This window comes from Artibeus jamaicensis, unplaced genomic scaffold (genome assembly GCF_021234435.1).
Source record: "Artibeus jamaicensis isolate MK-2021 breed Jamaican fruit bat unplaced genomic scaffold, CSHL_Jam_final contig_851, whole genome shotgun sequence".
Taxonomy (NCBI): domain Eukaryota; kingdom Metazoa; phylum Chordata; class Mammalia; order Chiroptera; family Phyllostomidae; genus Artibeus; species Artibeus jamaicensis.
This window is the reverse complement of record NW_026521986.1, coordinates 15,502,113-15,523,795: the sequence shown is the minus strand read 5'-3', so window position 1 is coordinate 15,523,795 and position 21,683 is coordinate 15,502,113.

Here is a 21,683-nt window from a genome sequence, read left to right as displayed (position 1 = left end):
GGTGATCAAGGAGACTGCGTCACTAGGTCACAAAGGACCCTTACTACATAAGGCCGCCCTACCAAGACAGGGAATCATGGCAGATCTCCTTAGTACATAGAAACAAACAGAAAAAGGCAGCCAAAATGGGGAGACAGAGAAACATTCTCCACATGAGAGAACAGGAGAAATTGCTGGAAGAAGAGCGAGGTAAAAGGGAAGCAAGCAATTTATCAGACATAGAGTTCGAGAAAAAATGGTGAAATGATTATAAGGATGCTCATAGAACTTAGTGACAACTTCAAAATCGTGAAAAAAGACATCAAAACAAACAACAACAAAAAAGAGCCAGTCAAAAATGAAGGATGCAATATCTGAAATGAAGAACACACTAGAAGGAATGAACAGTAGGTTGGATGGAGCAGAGGTTTGAATCAGTGATTTGAAAGACAAGGTAGCAGAAAACACCCCATCAGAACAGCAAAATTTAAAAAAATATTTAAAGTGAGGATTGTTTAAGGGACCTTTGGGACTACACGAAACTTAAAAAACATGCACATCATCTGCATCACAGGGCTACCAAAAGGATGAGAGGGAGCAAGGGATTGGGAACCTGTTTGAAGAAATAATGACTGAAAACTTCCCTGACCTGGTGAAAGAAAAAGACAGGTCCGGGAAACACAGAGTCCCAAATGCGATGACCCCAGAGAGGTCTGCACCAAAACATGTAATCATTGAAACAGTGAATACCTTAGCGTCTGATGTAGGAAATAAAGACATTCCATAATAGTGTAATAGTTGTAAACTATAATACTATAATAGTTTATTATACTATAATAAACGCTATGACAGAATGTAACAAGTGCCAGAGGATTCTGAACATAATCTAATTAATAAAATCAAAGGAGTAAAAGATAACCTTCAGCTTGTTTCTTGCTGTTGGAAGAGGAAGAGACCAGGAGGTAAAGCTTTCAGAAGGACACAGATGAAAGTTGGATTTACAGTAACAGAAGTGGTGAAGAGTATAATGGATACCAGACAAAAGAGAGTAAATAAAATAAGCAAAAGCACGAGGGCTATTTTAGTCCTCCAAAGGTGCCACTAAGTCGAACCTCCTTGAGTTTGCCCCTCTCAGGAGCACACAGCAATGCTACACAAAGAACTTGAGTTTCAAAGACAAGTTTGGTATTGGAACCAATGAAATCAAACCACTGTACTGCTAGCATGATTTTTGTTGAGCTACCATGTATGGTTCTGTATGATTAAGCAACTCATGAAAATAGAAATGTTTCTATAGCCAAACCAATGTAAACATTTTCTTCCTTTCTTAGTTAACTCACCAGGGTTTGAAATCAGCTTCTTTGCTGATAGTTTCCTGACGCCGTAAGTTCTTTCATCTTTGCTGTCACACTCTTGTTTAGAATGAGGTTCCCATCACGGAGAGTGGGTTTCAAAGCATTGTTTCTTCTTGCTGCGGAGTCCTTTCTGGTTGAAGTCCTCAGTACCAGTTGTGGTTAACACTCGTGTACCACCAACCACCGCCAGCAGGGGGAGACCTGCTCCCTCGAATGCCACTCTTGGGGATTTATTTTCCCCGTCCACTGCCCTGGACTGCCACAGACGAGGTCAGAAACCGCACCTCCACGGAGCCCACTTCATTCGGTCGTTATCTGCCGTGTCCACGTCAGGGTTTGAGTTTTCAGTCCTTCGTAGGATGCCCTCAACAGTTAACTTTGTGCTGAGTGTTATTTGAAGACATTTTAAAGATTTTATTTATTTATTTTTAGAGAGAGGGAAAAGGAAGGAGAAAGAGAGGGGAAGAAACATTGATAGGCTGCCTCTCACATGCCTGCAATTGAGGGCCTGGCCTGCAACCCAGGCACATGCCCTGATGGGGAATCCAACTGGCGACCTTTTGGTTTGAAGACCAGCGCTCAATTCACTGAGTCACACCAGCCAGGGCTAAAAGACATTTAAAAGTAGTATACGTGTAATTTAAAATATTTATAAATATTATTTTAATATTTAAAATTGAGTTTAAAACAAGTTATTTTTAAATTATTAAAAAGTAATTAACCTAGTGTAATAGCAATGAAAGTATTCAAAAGATCTGGCTTCAAATCCTAGGTCTTCCCAATATCATTTTTTGAAAGAAGGAGCATTTCAACGTGTTCCCCCACATATACACAGGAGGGAAGATGGGCAATAATCTCTATTTAAAAATTGAGTAATTTCTGCTTTATGAAAAATTCACTGCATTTTTTTTGTTTGTTTGTTTTGCTGTGGACCAGTGGAAACATCACCACAAGGGCTGCCATCAGTTCCGGGCCCAACATGTGAGAACCACCTGCTTAATTTTCCTGAACCTTAGGTTGGCCCGCTATGCAGTAGTCACCGTCTAACCGGGAGGTAGCCTCATTCGTGCTAACCACTTTACAGTCTCTTAAGAGGGTTTGATGGCACGGTAAGTGTATGTACACCCCAGAGTCCCAGCACCACGAGCCAGCGACAGAAGGGCAAGGGGCGCCAGCCTGGGGTGGGCGGAGGGAGCTACCCAGCTGTGTCCCAGGCAGGCAGTCGCACAGGTAGAAGGTGCAGCAGGAGGCATGATCGTGGTTTCCAGAGCATTCGGATGACTAGACCCCCACCAGCCAGGTTGGTTCTTAGGGGACGTCTGGACGAGCAGGAACAGTGGAGGATGACTTTCAGGTTGTAGTCGGGATGTTAATATATAGGCTCAGGTTTGATTCCAGGAGTAGTGGAAGCCCCTCCCAAGTAGCTCTCTGTCTTCTTGCCAACACGTGAAATTCCTTTATGTGTAACTGCTTGATGTGCATGCGCTCTGGAACCCACTCCCTGTCATCGGAGGGTCTTTGCATCCAGAGCATTTGCTCCAGAAGGCCCCAGAATCCTCCTCCCGAACATTTGATTTGATTCCCGGCTGACTCTGGTTGGGATTCTATCAAGAAAGTTATAAAACCTGGTAGTCAGTAGAAGGGACAAATGTAGTGGCTTCACTTTGCAGACTGACACACACCCAGGATCTTCACACACCAGAACCTGGTGGGCAGGGCAGGTACCCCCGACATGCTTCACTCCATGGGGTTGGCCAGCTTGTTTAAATCAACATCACTCCAGGTTGAAGAAATGGGCACCAGATGTTGGGTTGAAGCTTTGCCCAGTTGTTTATCAGAATTGCCTGGTTGATTTTATCTTGATACAGAATCTGCTTTCTCTGTAACTGATTGCCTGATCCCAGAGTCCAAGATCTCAAAGTTAATCTCAAACAGGAGAGTGAAAAGTAATTCCCAAAGAAGACCTAAAGATGTTCTTGGGAGTAGGGGAGTGCAAATATTCTTTTTTTAATGTTTATTTATTGATTTCAGAGAGAGGGTGAAGAGAGAGAGATGAGAGAGGGAAGGAGGGAGAGATTTGTTGTTCTATTTATTTATGCATTCATTAGTTGCTTTTTGTATGTGCCCTGACCAGGAATTGAAGCCTCAGCCTCAATGTATCTAGACAACATGCTAATCAACTAAGCTTCCCAGCCAGGGTTCAAATATTCTTTATTTAAAAAAAAAAATTTATGCCCTGGCTGGTGTGGTGCAGTGGATTGAGTACTGGCCTGCAAACTGGCGGGTTGCTGGTTCAGTTCCTAGTCGGGACAGGTGCCTGGGTTGCGGGCTGGGTCCCAGGTGAGAAATGTGTGAGAGGCAACCATACGTTGATGTTTCTCTCCTTCCCTTTCTCCCTTCTTTCTCCTCTTTCTAGAAGTAAATAAATACATTTTTTTTTTAATTCAGAGGCCAGGTAGTTCAGTTGGTTAGTGTGTTGTCCCAATACGCCAAGGTTGCAGGTTTGATCCCTGGTCAGGGCACATATAAGAATCAACCAATAAATGCATAAATAACTAGAACAACAAATTAGTGTTTCTCTCTCCCTTCCTCTCTCTCTCCAAAATCAATATGAAAAATTAAACAAAATTTAGGGGAGACGGTTCTTTTGGAAATTCATGTGGAAAAGATGAACCCTCTTAGCCTCCCCAGTTTGAAGTGGCATTTAAAGGCTTGGAGACAGACTTCTTTCATCTCCAGTGAGTACTTCATCGTGTTTCAAAGAGGAGGATGCCCAAGTCTGAAGTGGAGCAGAGTCTGTACGACGAGGCAACTCATTTGCCTGAAACGTCTGGGAAATCACATCCAATCAAAGAAATTACTAGGAGCATTTTCTTCAGGTATAAAAAAGTGTGGTTTATTCACTTGGGTTTCTTTGGGATGTCCAGGGTCCCTTTTAAGGCTTAAAAGGCTGCTTTTATCTGGTGCAATCTCATCCCAGCTGGAATCATGGGACGTGCTGTTCTGCAGCGCTTACTGAATTGACAGCCATCCACGTGCAGAAATACAATACTTTTGGTCTCCTGCTTTGCAGGCAGGATAACCCACAGGATGGGTAAACCCAGAGAAGTTCATGGGGATGTCTCGTGCTGAGAGTTTGATGAAAACTTCCCTCCAGCATTTTCTGACAGGGCACTGGGACTTTCCCCAGTGCCACCACGACTGAGGAGTGACCGTGTCCTCCAGGGGCAGGTGTTCTCAGCTGTCCTTTACCTGTTGTCTCTTCGAGTCACATATAGCCAAGAAAGCAGTTGACAGGTTCATTTCGATTACACAGGGAATTACCAAGTGGTTGCCTAGCAACTCACACAGTGCAATCAACAAGGTCTCTGTTGTGGAATGTAGAGTGGTTGGCTTGCATTCAAGAATGACTGTATTTGCATATTTCTTTTGGGCTTCTAGAAAAGTAGGTATTTTTCTTAGATTTGAAGCTATTAAAATGTCCTTTCATATTGCTTTTTCCTAGTGTGCATTTTATAGTATCCCATTATCATAAAAAAGACAATTATTCGATCAAATTATTAATACAGCCATTGCTTCAAGTAAATTCAATTCTGCAAGCATGTCCAATGTGGATACTGTAAGGCGTTATAAGGGTAAACAAATAAGGTCCCTGTCTCAGGGAACTGATAAGTTTAATAGATGAATATAAATCATTTGTTTACACACATGAAACAGCTATGATGTGTATGTAAAAATAAAGGTATTTTTTTATTTTAAAGCGTTCCTTTGTGAATGATCAAAGGATTTTCACTTCTATTTAGATCCCTTCCTTTTGTAGCTTACAGCAGCGATCTGTTCAAAAACCTGCAATCAGTTCAAGATCAGTTTTAAGGCAGTGCTCCTGTTGGAATCTCAGTAATTAGCAGCTGTTAAACAGTGCTGGCTGGCATCTGACACCGCAGCGGTGTCGGTAGGATGGGCTGCAGTCTTTCTGCATAATTGCAGTGGAGGTGTTGCAGCCTCCCCACCTCTGTTTCTCACACGTTCCAGTTTAAAAGTCCCTTGTCTTTTTGTGTCTCAGTGCGAGGCCTTTTGGAAAGTTTTAGATCTTGACTTAAAGAGTTTTTTGATCACTCAAGCTTAAGTTTTTCCCCACTGGGAAAGCTGCAGCTAGACAGAGCCCGGCGTTCGACCAGCCCCTTTCCCTTGAGTTGATAAATCTGGCAGGTTGGTTTGGCATCTTTTTACGAGGAAGGCGGCAGGGCACAGTGTGAAGTAACTGTGCCTCACAGCACTGGTGCCCAGTCCTGCCCACACTCATCAGATTCGCCTCCTCAGTGGACTACACGAGGAATCCACAAAGAAAAGAGGACGCTCTTAGGGTCCTTGTACCGGGGCGTGGGAATTCTCGCACCGCCTTTTGTTAGCTTGCTTGTTCTTCTCTGTTGCCCCTCACATCCCTGGGCAGGACCTGTCTCTGCTCGTTTCTTCCACCACCCAGTTTGCTCAGCCCCTGTGCCATTCTCGAGAAATCATTCAGACCTCTTGTCTTCACTTAGAGCACCAGACCCAAGGTCAGGCAGAAGGGGACAAGGGGAAGAGGAGGCTGCATGAGACCAGCCCCTGGGTAGGAATGTCTCCTGTGCGTCTTCATTTCACCCTCGTAACAGCCGTGCAGCTCCTCACGGCCGCACGAGCCCAGGGAGCGCTGAGCTCCACGGCACTTACTTCGTCCCACAGATGAAGCTCGGGGAGTCCAGACACTGGAGGACTCCTGACTCCAGGTGGCTTTCCACCTTCGATCAAACCAGCCAGCACCTATGGTGTGCTGTGGACCTTCCGAGGGCCAGGGACGCAGGAAAGAATAGGACACAGTGTCTTCCTCCGAAAAGTTCACAGATCAGTTTGTCAAGTGCAGTAAGGACGACTGGGAGCAGAGACAGAGCAGTGAATTCAGGAAAACACAGAGAGAGAGCCATTGAAGTACATCTGGGAGACTGGCAGACGAGGCAGGCCTCTCACTTTACCTTTAAAAATAGGCCTCATTCTGGCCGGGCAGCTGAGTTGATTGGAGCATTATTCTGGTCACTAAAGGGATGCGGGCTCGATCCCCAGTCAGGGGCCCAACGTAGGTTTCGGGTTTGATCAACTGGGACATGTGTACAGGAGGCAACTGATTGATGTTTCTCTCTCTCTCTCAAATCAATAAACATATCCTTGGGTGAAGATTTTTTTAAATGGGCCTAGAGTAAAGAATCTATTTCTTTTTGATGTTAGGAAACCCTTTATTGCTCTAATCTAAACCCTTTATGCAGCAGTCAAAATAGCAAAAAATTCTTTGCCTAATAACCTAGTCACAGAAGCCCTTAGCAAATCATATTTGGTGTTTTGCCCCAATATAGATAAAACTACTTGTTTTTCTCCTACCCCCAAAGCCTCGCTAGGTGTCTCCAGCTGCTATCCTGGGACAGCCTCTGAGAGGTTCTTCCCATGAGGGCCTCCCTGCTGGAGGGGCTGTCGGCTGGGGGAGATCTGTCCCACCCACCCACCGCAGCCACAACTGCATTTGGAAGGAGTCTGCACCATGAGTGTCTTCCACAGCCTCTTCTCTGAAGACAGGGTCTCTGAAGTTCACTGCCATATGGAAGAGGAGCTAAAGCACAGTGTTTCACAATTCTGCACTGCAGGCTTCCGGAGTCTGCAGGTGCCCAGGAGGTCAGGTTGATACCCACACCTAACTTTCTTTAACTCTGAGCCCCTCTGGAAGGCCTGTAGTGCTCTCTGCTCGTCCTCCCTCCCTACCAACTCTTCCTCAGTTACTTCTGGAGGCCCCTGAGCTATGTCCCATGGGCTCAGGGGCAGACCCTCCCCATTGGTGGTCTCACTCTTCACAGCCCCTTAGAGGGGGTGTCTCATCAGCACCTGTGTCCTTTCTAAGAACACTGCTCTTATAATGCTCTGCTGGTCACCCTGCCGGGCACAGCATCCTCTCCCAGGGTCACCCTAAGCCACCGGCTCACCAGAGTGGCAGGTGGGATGGAGCGGTGGGGAACAGATGACCTTCCCACCAGTTGCCTGCACTTTGTTACCTGTTTTCGTCGGTTTTGTCCCAGAGCAAAACTGCTTGTATTTTTAGTTGCTCAAAGGCTTGCATTGTTACTCCTCTTCCTGTTGCCACCCTAACCGTCCCCTCGCTCAGGTCAGGTTGGGGAGGACAGCTCCCCAGTTCCTTCCATTACTCTAGTCTTTGTCCCCAGGAGCTGTGCAGCCAAACAAACCATGCCCACAAACCAAACAAGTGACACAAAACCTTTCTACTTCAACAAAAATAAGTCTGTCCATTTTTTAAAAGATATCGTTTACTTTTTAGAGAGAGGGGGAAAAGGGAGAAAGAGAGAGAAACATCAATGTGTGAGAGCTACAGCGATCGTTTGCCTCTCACATGCCCCTCACTGGGGACCCAGCCTGCAACCGAGGCATGAGTCCTGACTGGGAATCGAACCAGAGACCTTTTGGTTTGCAGGACAACACTCAATCCACCAAGCTACACCAGCCAGGGCAAAAAAATAAAAATGTGTCCATTGATGCAAGTAGATACTAATACTCTACTGGGCTGGGGGGGGGGCTTCATAAACTCCATTCCATTATTCATAACTTGAAAGTGAGGCAAGACCACACCCATGAGGGGCGTGGTGCACGAGAGCTCCCATCTATCTCATGGGCAGTCTGTGGGAACGCCATCGTAAGAGAGGTTGGGGTGGTTGCAGTCCAGAATTTGACCCTATTTTGTCAAACAGCATTTTTGCTCTCTAAGAATTTTCTCTGTAAACTCTAAGACTCTAATCCATTCCCTTATACCTCCCCCCCCCCCAAAAGAAAACCAACAAACACCAAACAAACTATTTAAACCCAGGGAATGCAAAAGGCAAAGATAGACGTGGGATTGCCCTGAATGTGACCTTACAGTCCGATGGACAGAGCCTAGGCTGTGGCGTCAACAATCTCAGTAGAGGCCCGGCTCTGTTGCCTACAAGCTGGGGTCCCCTGAGAGGGTGAGTCCCTTCCTCTCCTCTCCGATATGGAACGATCATGATGTCGGCCCTCCTTTCCAGGCGGAGAGAGGATGAGATGAAATGCTGCAGGTGAACGTGCTTTGCAAACAGTGAAGCGTTTGTTTTCTCTAAGGGTGAGCTGGAACAAGTCACAGCAGCTCGGTCACATCCAAGTGGCCTTCGTGGGCTGCCGCAGACTTTCCCAGGGCTGGCTCTGTGCCTACACATCATGCCACCTTATGTCTCTGGCACGAAAGGGAGGCCTGGAACTGACAGGACCCGTCCTGATAGATTACCCCGTCTAAGGCCCGGTGGAAAACAACCCAGCTTGGGGACGCCAGCCTTGAAACCGGAGGGAACGGGAACGCCGCGACTCGGTGCATGTGCGCATGCTCACTGCCACGGAGCGTCCAATTCCCTTTCCCGCCGGGGACCAGCTCTTCTGACCCACTTTTCATCTCAGAATCGTTGCTCTGTTTTCCCCGACAGCATCATGCTTCATGCCAAGAGCATATCTTTTTTTTGTAATTTTTTTTTGCAGCCTATCTTAAAAGTATGAGTAATTCACTACTAACTCTGGGATCTTTTTCAAGCCACAGGCACGCTTTCTTCAAGTTTTAACGCTGGCACTTTCTTGATTTTACCAGAAGGATCCTGCATGGGCAGGACATGACAAACACCAACACTGCTGAAACCAGGGCGGGCAGAGCCCCTGCCTGGAGCCCGCTGACCGCCAGCACAGAAACTTATGATAATACAAAAGGAATGATGCAGTGTGTCTGTCATGGCCTCGGAAAGTCCGACTTGTGCCACTGAATAGGCACGGCTTTGGTCATAATGGGTCCCTCCCAAAGACCCAAGCCCAGCAGCACAGACGGCTCTAGGTCCAGGCATCCCTCACCGTCTCCCAAACTTGGGGCCGGATCTGTGAACCCAGGCGGGCAGCTTCGAAGCCCTTCACATTGGATGGTGATTGGAGTTGTGGTAGTAGATGGATGAGCTGTTTTGTTGTCGCTCTTCAGGCTTGGCCTTCGCTTCATTTTGATATAAAGATGTCGCTGGTGCGGGATCTTGTCCCATTGCCCACTCAGGACCTTCTCCCTTTTGCTGTTTCTGTATAATATTCAGCCTGTTTCCCACCCATTCATGGCTCCTTCGCTGGCCCTCCGGCTCGTGGTATTGAGGCAGCCGCCAACTTCCCAACTGCGCGTGCAAAGGGCCGGTCAAGGGTTAGCGGCCGCAGTGCCGGACTTGTGCTCTGTTGCCAGAAAAATGGGACTTCCAGTGCCGGGGCCTGCCCAAGGTCTGGAAAACAAGTCAGCAGCCAGCGTGGCCCCTTCTTCAGATGGTGAAAGAAACTGTAGAAACCGACTTGTATGGTCCAAGTGTATTCTGAGTTCAAGATCAAGTGTCCTGTTGCTGTCGCTACTTGTTTAAAAATCCCTCTTCCAACATCAGCTTTCACCAGCAAGGGTGTCTGTGCCTGGAAACACATAGAATCTGTATCAAATGAAGACAAAACATCACTTCTGTGCAATATGCAATTTCTAGAATGTGGCCTGAACTCCAGTAAACATCAAACAAGTTTTTTCAAGATTTTATTTATTTACTTTTAGAGAAAGGGTAAGGGAGGGAGAGAAACATCAATGTGTGGTTGCCTCTCATGCCACCCCCAATGGGGACCTGGCCCACAATCCAGGCATGTGCCCGGACTGGGAATTGAACCAGCAACTCGGGTTTGCAGGCCGGCACTCTATCTGCTGAGCCACACTGGCCAGGGCAGCATCAAACAATAGATAGGCTGCAATAAAGGCAAATAAAGGCTGACACAGAGCATCGGCAAAGTGTTCTTGAAAGAATATTATGGATCTGACCCTGGCTGGTATAGCTCAGTGGGTTGAGCACGGGTCTGGGAAGCAGATGATCTTGGTTCAATTCCCAGTCAGGGCACATGCCTGGGTTGCAGGCCAGTTTCCAGTGGGGGACACACCAGAGGCAACCATACATTGATATTTCTCTCCCTCTTTCCTTCCCTTTCCCTCTAAAGATAAATAATAAATTAAAAAAAATAATAATAATAATATTATGTGTCCGGTGTTTAGTCCACAGAGTGGTGTGATGCTGTTTTTTCCTTATGGCGGGAGAATGAAACTATGAAGAGGGGGCTTCTGGGTCCAACCAGGACGGGGTAGTGCTTGGCCGCAAAGAAGAATCTTCATGCGCGTAGATTGGACAATAAATGCAGCTCTTTCTCTACTCATTACTCTAAACCTTCACTGATAAATCACTATAACTCACATGCACTTACAAATTTTGTAATGCATTCATTTTAAAATAATTTTTTGTATAGGCAGAATCCCCACAAATATACTTTCCTGGGGCCTGACTTAAGGTGGCTCCTGATGACCACCACCTGGCCAATGGCATGACAGATTGCAGGGATATTAGAATGTAAAAAATGTATCTTAAGAGAAATGCAATAATTTAGCAGCTTAGAAAAGATAGAAATTTGCCCTGCCTGGTGTGGCTCAGTGGAATGAGCGCTGCCCTGTGAACCAAAGGGTCGCCAGTTCGATTCCCACTCAGGGCACGTGGCTAGGTTGCGGGCCAGGCCCCCAGTATGGGCCACATGAAAGGCAACGACACACTGATGTTTCCCTCCCTCTCTTTCTCTCTCTCTTCCCCTCTGTCTAAAAATAAATAAATAAAATGTTTTTTAAAAGAAATTTCTTTCTTTTTTCACTTGAAGGAGGCTCTGAGCCCTGGTCATTCAGGGTTCCGGGTTCCTGGTGTCTTTCCTTGTCATTCCCTAGAGCATCCTTTTCACTCACCTGGTCAAAGCTGGATCTCAGGCAAGTTCGTGTTCTGATCCAAGGGAAAGGGAATGAGTGTGGACTGGGCGGGCCCACTATCTGGAGGCACAGGCCATCTCTCCTGCTCATACGGCGCAAAGCTAATCACATGGTCACACTTAGCAAATGCTGTACCCAGCTTGGGAGCTGCGGGCGCAACTACAACGTCACTAGGGAAGAAGAAAAGGAAGAACCTTGAAGGAACTACTACATTTTGGCAACCTATTGAATATCTCGGTGGCTAGTTTGTCCTAGAGAAAGCTTTTATTTGTCACCTGGAGGTTGATCTGAAGAATCGTGGCACAGGCTTTGTTCTGCCCTTCATCAAAGTCCTGCTTGCACTTAAAAATCCATCACCTCGATGGATTTAACAGCAATAAGCTTCTGTTTGGCAGAAAGATGGTGGTAGCTATCTTTTGCTTTTTGTTATCCAGAATCCTTTCACCTGTCCTCTGGTAGCTGTGCCCTGATTTTCCCTTTGGGAACCTCCGCTTTTTAATCTTCAATGTGCTGCACTCAGAGGTGACTCTACTCCCAGATTCCGAGGTAGACGTGAGGCCACAGCCCGGCCAGCGAGGCCCTCCCATTCCTCATCACAGCGTGTGGCTCGGTGATGGGCCCGTGACCGTATCAGAGCCACTGGAGTGCAGTGAGAATTTTCCTGGGACTGTGGGGAAAAGCCCTCCACATTGCTTTCTCCATCAGTCTGCAATCCGGGAAGGGACAGGGCTGGAGCACTGGAAGTCCATCTGGCCCTTAGAAGAAGAGAAGATGGAGAAGAGCAGGATCACGAGAGAAGATGAAACCAAGTCCTGGTGATAATTGTTTGACCCCTGGGTCAAGCTATGCCGCCTCCCTGATCTTCTCAGTGACCCGAGGTGGCATCGGCCCCCTTTCAAGTCATGTAGAGTTGAATTTTCTGTCACTTAGTGCAACCAAGGGAGCACTAACTGATGTAAGGGCCACATTGACTCGGCCTTTTTTTTTTTTTTGCATGGAGTGCAAATTCCCTTGGGATGTGCGTGGTCCAGCTCCATCCTGCATCTCCTAAGCTGTCTGGTCCCTGAATGGACACTGTGGTCAGTGACTCTCAATGAGGAATGATTTTGCCATCCAGGGATATTTGGCTGTGTCTGGAGGAGTTGTAATTGTCTCAATGAGGACGGAGAGCAGAGGAGCGGTGCTACTGCCACTTTGTGGATGGAGGCCAGCATTGCCCAGAACACCCTACCACACCCCGGGGCAGCCCCCACAACAAAGGCTTGTCCAACCCAAAATGTCCTGCTGAAGCTGAAGCCCTGCTCTAACCACACGCGGAGCTCAGACTCCCTGAAGTTACTGCCCCTGAGAAGCCAGGGCTTCCTGAAAGGGCTGTGTTCTCCCCAAGAAAGCCCTCACCCTGATGCTCTCCAGCTCATCCACTCCAGACAAAGTGACAGCAACTGGTTCATGATTAAGCTGTTCGGTAAGCGGACTCAAGAGTGCTGTCATGGCCTGGTTGGGGTCGGGGTTGCTTCTTGGCACCAAGGTCTGCACGAGAGAGAACGAAGCAGCCCAGTAATAGATTTTATTTAGGGCCTAGCCTCTTTTTAACAAGCATCGGAGCCCTCTCTCCATCAGACTAAAAAACTAGGCTTGTTTGGGTCTTGAAATAACCACCATCACCATGAGCGCAATACATTCTTTTTACTAAATTATAGAGGATCGGCGTCTACACTCCCCGAGGACTTGGTGCTGGGGAAGGCAGGCTCTTCTAGGAGCTCTATGGAGTGTCCCAGCTTTCCAGGCTCCCAACGCCACTTGCAGCCCAGCCTCTGCCCCGCGCTCCCTGGAGTGTCTGGTCAGCAGGCCCCTGACTCTGCAAGCCCCAGCGCCTGCTTTCCAGGGCGACACTTCTTTACAAAGCCCGACTCCTAAAACAGATCAGAGGTGGCCTTTTTCTTTTTCTTTTGTTAGTAATAAATAATAAGGTACTTAAAGGACAGATCAGACCACAGTTCCAACATCCCTAGGGAATCAAAACTTTTTTTTAGAATTTTCCTTCCTGGTGCTCTCTCCTGGTTTTACCCCAACCCCTCCCCCACTTAGTTGGCTTAGCTCAAAGATTTCAAAAAACAGCTAGTGTTCCCAGGGCTGTATCCTCCCAGGAACCTCTCCTGCTGCTCCTGCAGCCCGCTGACCTCATGCCTGGCCTCCCACTCTGGGGTGAATTCAGGCCAAGCCAGGGTGAGGAGTTCGAGGGTGTGGGTGTTTTGCCTGAGGACAAAGAGTCCTTTTTGTTGTTGTCGTTGTTCTTGGTGTTATTTCCAGAAGACAGAAAGAGAAAAATAGTAAACATTTTTCCCTCCCGACAAAAGCTGAGACAGAAACTGCAGGGGGTGGGTAGGGGATGTGAGGTCCAACTTGCCCCAAGAAAGCGTGAGCTCCATGAAGCCGACCTGCTGAACACGGGATGTGGTCAAGGCCACTCTGTGTTCTCCACTTGACCTACCAGTGAGGGAGGCTATTCCCTCTCCCCCAACCCCAGGGTGAAAGCCCAGACAACCCCACACCTCTTCTGATTGGGGTCAGGTGTCCTCATTTGGTGTCACAATCCCCTGAGAGGTTTCAAGCATCCCGTTGTAGATGAACAGCACCCCTCTTTCATCAGAGACCAGTCTTCCTCCTCCTCTTGCCCCCCTGAGGCCTGGGACTGGGGTGTGAGCCTCCAGGGGTGGGGCTGAGGTAAATGAGGCTGCTGCCTCACCTGATGGCCGCCCCCACCCCGCCCCAAATGCTGGTTGTTTTTAGGATCGAAGGGGGAGAAGTGAGGGAACAGAGGGTGGGGCAACTCTTCTTTGACTGCTGGGGGGAGCTCCCAAGTTCTCCTGAAGTTCCTGGTCTGCGTCTCCTTTCTGGGTAATGACTTTTTGTTTGTTTATATTTATTTATCGATTTGAGAGAGAGAGACATTGATTTGTTGTCCTGTTTATTTAGGCATTCATTAGTCGATTCCTGTTAGGGCCTGACCGGGAATGGAACCCACAACCTTGGAGTGTCCGGACATCACTCTACCCAGCTGAGCTATCTGGCCAGGGCCCGGGCAATGACTTTTGATTCCCTCTTCAGCCTCTCGGAATCCAGCATCTCCTTCCAACTTCTTCCTGCTGAGATCCCTTTGTCCTTCTAGGAACTTTAACTAACCCCGGCTGGAACTCTCTCCCCACAGGGCTGCCTGTGGTCCAGGGGAACGCTCACAGGACTCTTGCCCCAGCACCAGTGTGGCCCCTCCCTTGGCACAGGCCTGGGGCCCACAGCTCTGCAGGGCTTCACAGAAGCCCAAGTCACAGGCTTGAGATGGACGTGGCAGGACCTCTGACCCTGTTGGGGCTGGGACTCACAGCATAACTTCGCTCTCTCAGAAGATTTTCCTACTTCCAAAGCCTCCCCTGCGCCACAGTCTGACCCTTTTTATGTGCTTGATAGGCCGAGGGGCCCAAGTGCTGGACAACTGGTTCTTTGCTCACTGAGTCCTTTGTAAATACCGTTACGGGGCCTGTCTCACGCTCAGTGTGCTGTGGATGTGTGTCGCCAGCCTGCCAGATGCCCCCCGGTGACGGTGCCTCCTGACGTGGAGGAGACTCCACTCCATGAACAGGGCTGGCCCTTGTGAAAGGCACACTAGCTACCGCAGAAATGATAGCGTATGAGGTGGAGTTGTTGTTGTAGGTTTGACCGTGTACGCCAAGAAGGAACGGTGAAGTCCTCACCCCCAGGAGCTGTGCGTGTGACCTCACTGGGAAGTAAGTCTGTGCAGATGCAGCCGAGGGTCACACTGGATCAGGGTCACACTGGATCAGGGTAGGCCCTGAGTCCAGTGGCCGGTGTGTGTTATGAGGACAGAGGTACACGGAACAGACCGACAGAGGGTGGAGGTGAAGACGGAGGCAGAGTTCGGGGAGGTGCTGCCACAAGCCAGGGAATGTCTGCAGAGACTGGGAAAGGCCAGGGAGCTCGCTCCCCCGCATCCTTCGGAGACAGCGTGGCCCAGCTTAAACCTTGATTTCAGGCTCCCGGCCTCCAGAACAGTGAAGAGTGAATATCAGTTATTTTAAGCCGCCCCCTTCGCACTACTTCGTTATGGCCGCCCTAAGAACCCAGTCTAGTCACCCGAGGCATCGGAACCCTTCCTCGTACTCTCTGGGCTCCCTCACCCTGCAGGAGGCCAGCTGCCTCGTTGGGAAGCTGCCCGAGCAGATCTGTGGGGAGTGAGGCCTCCTGTCGACAGCCAGCACCAACCTGTCCCCATGTGAAGGGGCGGATCACGCAGTCCCAGTCGGCATTTGACTGCTGCTGCCTTAGAAATCGCGAGCCAGTGTGCCCGGTGAAGCCATTCCCTGGTTCCTGACCCACAGAAACTGTGAGCTGTTAAATGTTCACCGTTGTTGTGAGCACCTGAGTATTGGAGTCCTCAGCTGCGCGGCCATAGATAGCCAATACTCATATGGGTGATATGGAGGCCTCAGGGTAACCTGGAGCAAGAAGAGTTGCGTTTTAGAATTTGCACATGGCATTTAGAATGGTGAGGAGCCCCAGTGCCATTCCCTCTGGGGACGTGTCCAGCAATGGGCCCCTTCCATGTGCCAGACGCTGTGTTAGGGGCTGGGGCTGTAGACGTGAGCATTCCTGCTCATGGCTGGTGGCCAGCACGACTCTCCCTCTTCCAGTAGACAGACACAGGCAAGAAAGGCTACTCTTGTTTGCAGAGGCAGGAGGAGGAGGGGCCGTGGAGACACTAAAAGGAGAAGGCTTCAGCCACGTGACCTGCAGAGGTAGGACGAAGACCAAGTTCAAGGGTCCATGAACACAGCGGGAGGTAGAGCTGGAACTAGGATCCAGACGCTGAACCCTAGTCTTGGATTTGTGCTTCCAGAATGACATGAGGCTGGTCCATGGTACCAGGGTCTCTGCAGGTACCTGGACGCATGGCCTCGGGTCCTGCGGAGACACTGTCCTTTAGATAGTAGTGTCTCTGTGGGGAGGGAGGTGGGGCCCCAAGTCCCGGGATCTGGTTCTGCTCTGCCAACTTGACCAACCAGAACCACCAAAGGACACATGGCAGCTGCTCTGAACAGCACACCTCTAAGAGTGAGAAGGCCGGCCCTCACCTCCACCTGAGTCCCAGCCCTGCTTAGTGCTGGAACTTTCTAAAAAGGCTGGATCAGAACTTGCCACCTACCAACACCTCCCAGACTGGCCTCTCCCAGACTCCCCCCTCTCAAGGTCAGTTTGGAATAAGATAAGAACAGCCGTTGTTTCTGGAGGATTTACTCAGCAGCAAGTGGTGTCTCTAATCTTCACAGTGCTCTCCAAGGCAAGGGGTTATGACCCATGTCTGGCAGTCTGGGAAAGTGGGGTTAAGGACCAAGTCCAGGGTCACACAGCTAATGAGAGGCAGAGCTGGGACCCTGATCCGGGCCTGTCAAACCTAGAGCCCCTTGTATCCACGTGCCTCTTGCTGCCACAGAGGGAGACCCAGGTCATTCCGTCTGGATTAAACCAGTGCCCCAGGAATTGAGAATTTCTCCAGGCTTGGGAATTACTGTGGGCAGGGGGTGAGGTGAAGAGACATGGGTGCAGTGAGGTTGCCCAGAGTGGTGGGTAAAGGGAGTGGGCTCTGATCCCCCCGACTGCCTGGGCGTGGAACCTAGCTTCCCCTTGTGCTCCGAGTCTCCAATTCCTCATCTAAAAATTGGGATGGGAGAATGTACTTCATTAGGTTGTTGGAAAGATTAAGAGATAATGCACCCTGGCTAGTGTGGCTCAGTGGATTAAGCACCAGCCTGTGGACCACCGGTTCAATTCCTAGTCAGGGCACATGCCTGGGTTGCGGGCTGGGTTCCTGGTGTGGGGTGCATCAGAGGCAACCACACGTGGATATTTTTCTCCCTCTCTTTCTCCCTCCCTTCCCCTCTCTCTAAAAATAAGTAAATAAAAAATTTTTAAAAATCTACAAACTTCATGGCAAGAGTAAACAGTTACATTTTTTCTATTAATATTATTGTTGACATTTTTCTCCCTGTATGGCCATTGGACTCTTTTATCAGGTCAACATTTTCAAAGGGACAAAATTAAGTGGAACAGGTGTGTAGATGGAGACTGGTGGGAATTTGTGGCTGGAGGGTTGTTTTCTGTTTTTTGGATCGTTTCTTTTCCAGCTTCCTGTGTCAGGTGATGAGTGTGATTAATTGCAATCAGCTCTTCTCCACATAATAAGGGAAGTTGGAGGTCGCTCCCTGGCTTCTATCCAGGCAGGTGCAGTTTCCCATAGTGTCCACAAGATGCCGCTGTCAATCACGCTTCGACTCTGCAACCAAACCAAAATACTGGGGGCCTGGAACTCATTTCCACAGTCCCCCTCAGGAGACAATGCAAGGGGCTGAGCATTCTTCAGCAACACCCTTTGAAACGCTTCTCAGTGCCACAGCAGTGTGTAAGGAGGGCGTGGTGGCGAGGAGGGACTCACCTAGGTGACCCAGGTTAGGTGCAGAGCTGGAAGATTCCCAGGGTTCCCTGCCTTCTGATTAGATGCATCAACCCGCATCTGTCCTGCATGTGCAAGAGGTTTGGCGGGTTGGGAGCCTGGTTTCTGGGTTGAGAGGGGTGGCCACCTCAAGGGATGTGATTTGAAGATGAGGGCTCGGGGTGATACTAAATGTCCTATGTTCTGTGCCCTTGAACCCTGGTTCTGCTGGGCTTCGGGCCAGCTCTCTGGGCTGCCTTTCTGGTGACTGCTGTTCTAATGGCCGGATGGCAGCCTCTGTTATTAACTTGGGAGGTGCTCCAAAAGCCAGCCCCTGTGGGAGAATGCTTGGTCCCAGCCCTGCTCCTGAGCAGTGGGGTGTCTGTGGCTCTTGGGGAGTCTGGGCAGTGTGTGACACCAGGCAGAAGACGCTGCTGGCCAATGCAAATCTCTCCATCCAGAGTCATGTGTAGGGGCCTGCTCTGATTTTGGATGAAGCACCAGAAACGCAAGAAGCCACAGTCTAGGCGCCTCCCGGCCTCAGCTGCCTCGCCTGCACAGAGGAAGGGTGTTCTGAGAGGGAGGAGCGAGTGTGTAGAAAGTCTGCTGTTTGGATGTAGTCGAGGCTCAGGAAGCTTCCTTCCCAGTTTCCTTGGAGCCTTCTGGAAGGGGCAGCCTAGCCCCCTCTTGAGGCTCTGCTCTTTCTTCTCTGGGGATGAGGAGCTTCTGAGATTCCTTTCCCCTCCGTCATTGTTCAGTAACCACCTGTCAGCTGTGGGCCGTGTGCCTGGGGGCTTCAACCCAGGGCCCAGCAGGACCTTGCCTCTGAGCTCCCGGGCCCCAGGGGAGTCGGCCTCGCCTGCAGGAGCACACAATGCAGAAGGAAGCCGGACACGGCCCCCTCTGTGGCAGGGCAGCCAGGAGTCCCCACCCTGTGCAGTGGGACAGAGGAAGGTGAGCGGGGCCGGACCTACGGGCGCGGCCTTCGCCTCTCATTAGTCGGGTGAAGGTTTGCTGGAGCACGTGGCCCCCTCATCCCACCCCAACCCCCACCCCTTGGACACCACAAGATGTAGAAGTGACAGGAGAGAAGGCCCAGAAATATGGTATTGTGATCTTTCTTTCTTTTTTTTTCTTCATTTTTTGGCTTTTTTGAGAGCTGTGGGGGTAAGAACAGGGACAGAGTCTGGGATTGGTTTCTTGTTATTGCCTTTTAAAATTATGAAAATAGTTGAGGTTCATTCAAAAAATAGAAAACACGAATAAGCCAAGAGAAGACAACAGAACTCATCTGGTAACAGCTTGGCGAAGACCCTCCTTTCTATACTTAGATACATAGAAAATACTTTTGCTTCATCAATAAAATGGTTTTTTTTACTGCACATAGATTTAAAACCTGTTTTTTTCTTTCCCTTTCTTTTTTTTTTTTAAACCAAACAGAGTACTAGGACATCTTTTCCGGCTGACAGATAAGCATACTTCCCCGCCACCGGTGTTGCTGGCTCTGCGAGGCTAGCCGGTGGCTGGGAATCTCCTGGTCTGTCTGCCTCTCTCTCCTCAGCCGCATAAATGACCCGGGCACCTGCGCCTGGCTTGGCGCTCAATCCTCGGGCAGCTGGGAAAGGTCGGAGACCCAAGGCACACCTAGGGTCACACGGACCCAACACACCCACGATGACCACTTGGGTCCCTGGCTGGGTACAGCAGCAGAGAAAGGGGCATGGACAGAGGACAAAGCCACATGGAAGGGGACGCGGGCACCCAGAGGCTTGTCATCTATGTGTCCTCTTAAGTAGTGAGAAGCAGCTGGGAGGCTGGGGCGGTGGGTGGTTAGGATTCTGGGGTCAAATGCGGTTCTGGCTCTGTCATCCATCAACTGAGACATTTGAACAAATGACCAAGCCTTGGATTATCATCTATAAAACTAATAATAGCTACTAATCATGTTAGTGTAAATGTAAGGATTAAATGAGAGAATTTTCAAGAAAAAGTTCTGCGTGGTATACCACAGCATTTAAACTATTTTTAGTCGTGTTGTTGACATTCGGCAGGTACTGCAGAAGGCTCTGTCCTTGCCCTCCATCCCACCCCTCTTCCTGTAGTTCGGATTCCTCCCACCTTCCCACTTCCACCTTCCTCTTCCCTTCCTTCCTCTCCCTGCTGGAGCCCTGGTCTGGCAGCTGCAGGAGGAGGGTGTTTCAGGAGGGCGTTGCAGGAGGGCAGCAAGCCCCTCTGGAACGGGGGCTGCCTCCCTCTCCCAGCCTGCAGATCGGGGCAGCCCGGAGAAAAGGAACCAGCCCACACCCGGGCCCGGGGCGGGAGGTGCTGCCCAGAGAAGGTCCATGGTCCTCAGACTGAGCTGGCCAAGCCAGCCTGGCTGGGCCCCTGCAACCAGAGTGAATGACTCTTAACCAGAGTTCGCCAGCAGGCAGGTGGTCTGGCAGGTATTGTTGGCCTGGAGAGGGAGACTGGATTTGCAAGAGAGAGTTGCAGAATCTGGAGAAGCAGGTGGAGCAGGGACAGGCGGAAGTCTTTCCTTTGCCAGGAACCCACACAGCTCCAGGGACCAGGGGAGGCAGCCCGCCCAGCCGGGGAGCAGCCCTGGGAAATTGGCCAGTTCAGGCTGGTCCTCGGGGCAACCCAGAGAGAGAACGAAGTGAAGTGGGCGCCAGGGTAGTACAAGGGTTAAGCCCGTAACCCTGGAGCCTGATGGGACCTGGCTTCCAGTCCGCAGGCACAGCTTCAAGTCACTTAACCTCTCTGAGCCTCCACTTGTAATTGTAAATCACGATGGCACCCACCACATAGAGTTTGTGAAAATGTGTGTAATGTACGCAAAACACTGGGCACACTGCGTACGTGGTGAGTGCCCAATCAACGGCAGCAGGAGTCGTCTGTGTGATGATCAGGGAGGCTGGCCTGGAGAGCTGGGAGACCGCTGCGTGGAGAAAATGGGTGTGTGTTAACCCAAGTTCATGGCTGTGGCTCTGTTTTCTGTGCAAGGCCTGGTGTGGGTGGCTGGGATCTGGAGGGGAAGAAAAAGGGCAGGAGGGTGGTTAGAGGGTGAGAGTTTAGGGAGCTGGCTGCCTCTGAAACCAGGTAAAGTCTCCAGTCACCCTTGTGGTTAGCTGGATTTGTCCACACTGACCGCCCCCCCCCACATACCCCTCCCAGGGGTTCGGGACAAGCATTTCCAGTTGGATGATGAGAACTAGGGCAGAGGAACCTGCAGGTGTGTGTGCAGAAAAGAGGGTTGCGCTCAGCTGGAGGAGCCATTGGCCTGGGAAGTGGGTGGAGAGGGGGCAGTGGAGGGTTGCTGACTGGCTGCCAGGTGGCCTCCTGGGCAGGGACAGAAGGGGGCAGGTAGAGGAGAAAGGGGCTCCATGACCTTGAGCTGCTCAGGGCCTGATGGTCAAGCAGAGAAGCAGGTGCCCCCACTGGCCTCCTTGCCTAAACACGGGTAGCTGGGGCCCTGGCCAGGCCCCCCCCTTCCGACCTGCTCATGAGGAGTGGCTTCTCCAAGGGCAGACGGCTGTGCTCAGGCAGGTGGGCTGGTGGTGGGCGACGGAGAGTGAGAATGTGTCTGCCTGCGCTCTTTTAACTTCTGCAGCAAGGTCACCGAGGGGTCTCCATTCAGAGCGGTCTCGAGCTCAGTATGATTTTCTCCTACCATTTAATCTACTCCCTGGATGGCCTCCCGTGTGCAAGCCGCTGACAATCGCCAGTCTTTGCAATTGATTTCCTGGAAGCAGCCAGCCCAGCCAACAACCACTTGATGGAGATGAGCTAGGGAGGCGGCTGCAGCCGAGTGGGTGTGGGAGGCCAGAGCCATCCTCCCACACCGGGGTGGGGGCTGTCGGAGGAGGGTGCGTGCGTGCGCTCCTCAGCCCACCTGCGCCACCTGGAGGTGTCAGCTCCTGGAGAACGACTCCCACGTGTGGGAGCCCAGGAGGCCCCGGGT